Source organism: Nymphaea colorata, unplaced genomic scaffold (genome assembly GCF_008831285.2).
Source record: "Nymphaea colorata isolate Beijing-Zhang1983 unplaced genomic scaffold, ASM883128v2 scaffold0159, whole genome shotgun sequence".
NCBI classification, from domain to species: domain Eukaryota; kingdom Viridiplantae; phylum Streptophyta; class Magnoliopsida; order Nymphaeales; family Nymphaeaceae; genus Nymphaea; species Nymphaea colorata.
In genome coordinates, this window is record NW_022204665.1 from 80,001 (window position 1) to 82,500 (window position 2,500).

The window sequence follows — 2,500 nt, forward strand, 5'->3', positions numbered from 1 at the left end:
AACTCCACCAATGGCAAAATCTGATGCATCCGTGTGGACTTCAAATTTTCTTGTGTGGTCGGGCAACCTGAGCACAGGCTCCTGCGTCAGGGCCCTCTTTAACTTGTCGAAGGCATCTTCTTCGAGCTCTTCCCAAGCCCAAGTTCGGTTTTTCTTCAACAAATCAGTGAGAGGCGCAGTTATCAAAGAATACCCCTCAATGAATCGTCGATAGTAATTTGCCAAACCAAGAAAAGAACGTAGTTCTGGTACATTAGTTGGCGGTTTCCAGTCTTGAATTGCCCTCACCTTTTCGGTGTCCATTCGCAGCTGACTTTTTCCCACAATGTGACCGAGAAAACTGATTTCCGGTTGGCCGAATAGGCACTTCTCGCGCTTCACATAGAGTTCGTTTTCCTCCAATACCTTGAACACTGTCCGCAAGTGTTCCACATGTTCCCTCATGGATTTGCTATACACTACAATGTCATCAAGATAGACTACCACGAACTTATCTAAGTACGGATAGAATATCTTATTCATTAGAGTCGAAAAAGTGGCTGGGGCATTCGTCAACCCGAACGGCATTACCAAGAATTCAAAGGCACCGTAACGAGTGACGCAAGTGGTCTTTGGCTCGTCGCCATCAACAATCCGAACTTGCCAATATCCTGATCTGAGGTCTAACTTGGAAAACACTTGAGCTTTGCCCAGTTGATCAAACAGATCTGCAATCAAAGGTAAAGGGTACTTGTTCTTCACCGTTACCTTGTTCAACGCTCGATAATCCACACATAGCCTTTTGGAGCCATCATGCTTCGCTTGGAATAACACTGGTGCACCGAAAGGAGCTTTGGAGGGTCTGATTATACCTCCAGCTAGCATCTCATCCAACTGTCGCCGAAGTTCTCTTAATTCTGCAGGGGCCATTCGATATGGTGCCATTGCCGGGGGTTTGGCACCAGGGATGAGTTCGATGGCATGATCCACCTCGCGTCGAGGTGGCAGCCGTCTAGGGAGCTCCACAGGCATTGTTCCTGCGAATTCCGCTAAGACAGGCGCAAGCGCCTCTGGGACCAAACCAGGGGAGTCATTAGTTACTTCCCTGATTGCCACCAAGTACGTGTCTTCGCCGTGCTTGAGGCCTTTCTTCAACTGAAGGGCAGATATCATTGCGGCTTTGCCCTTATCCCTCTTTATCGATGTTACTGGAACCATACAAGGGGACTTTCGTCCATGATACTGATACTGCGTAGGTGCGGCATTGGCACCATTTTCGCTGTACTGAGGAGCTCCATGCCTAGGATCATCCGGAAATCATCCATCGGGACCACCGAGAAGTTGGCCCTTCCTAACCAACTCTCAATCTTCACAACCGCATCCCGGGCCACTCCGTGGATGGGTTTGGCCTCTGAGTTCACCGCCTTCATGCGTAACTCTCCCCTCTCAAGGGTTAGGCCCAGTCTCCTCGCCTCCTCAACTGAGACGAAGTTATGCGTGCTCCCGTGTCTACCATAGCCAAGGTAGGCCTTCCATTTACCAGGATTTCCAAGTACATGAGCTCGTTAGAAGGTGTCGCTGTCACCTTCACTTTTTCCTCCCTTTTTATGGTGTTCAGAAGTTGAAGTGCACCCATCTTTGGTCCTTCCCCTTCTTCACCTTGTGCCGCATTAGCAGATTGCCTTGAAGAGCTTGCCTGATTGTCCCTATTTACGCGCTTCGGACATTGCCTTCCTAAGTGATTACCATCGCAAAACCAACATTTCAACACTCTATTCTGAGAGTTGTCGTTTCTGTGAAAGAAAGTTCTTCTTTCGACTTGGCGCTGAGTTGATGGTTCATCTTTCCGTTCCCTTCGATCATCTTTCTTTCCTCCATGGTCAGGCTTCCTCGATGGCTTGAAGGCGTTAGTGTAGCTCTTGCGCTGAGTATCAGCCAAACGTTCTGCTACTACATAAGCGTCCTCCAAGGTCTCTGGATTACTCCTTTCCACTTCGGATTGCGCCCATGACTGCAGTCCCAAAATAAACCAGTTCAATTTATCTTGTTCTTGCATATCTGGCACATCTAACATCAGCCTTTGATAAGCCCTCACGTAATCTCGCAAGGATCCGGTATGTTTTAATTCACCAACCATCCGATAGGCATGGCGTGTCGCATTCGGGGGCATGAAGTAAGTTCTTAACTCTCGTTGAAAATCATCGAAAGTGTCTATTGTGCAGATCCCCTTTTGAATGTCGAGCCTTTTCCTTCTCCACCATGCCACAGCATCGCCCTCTAGCAACATAGCCGCAGTCTTGACTTGAAGGTCGTCCCCCATAACGCCTTGCAAGTCCAGGTAATATTCCACTTGGAATAAAAAGTTGTCGATAACTCGACTATCCCGAGTTCCATTGTATTTAGCTGGTCTCTGAACGTCGACCTTCGCTGGCCGATCGTTACCTCCACCTACAGAGATTTGTCGCTGTAGTGTGCGGTTCTTGACCTGAAGTTCCTTGACTTCAGCCTGTAACGTGGTCAC

The 2,500-nt window shown here is 48.5% G+C and overlaps 1 pseudogene; it reads right to left on the reverse strand.

Annotated features, from left to right (window-relative positions):
* LOC116268242 (28S ribosomal RNA) overlaps positions 1–2,500 on the reverse strand; it is an 8,930-nt pseudogene that overhangs the window by 3,491 nt on the left and 2,939 nt on the right.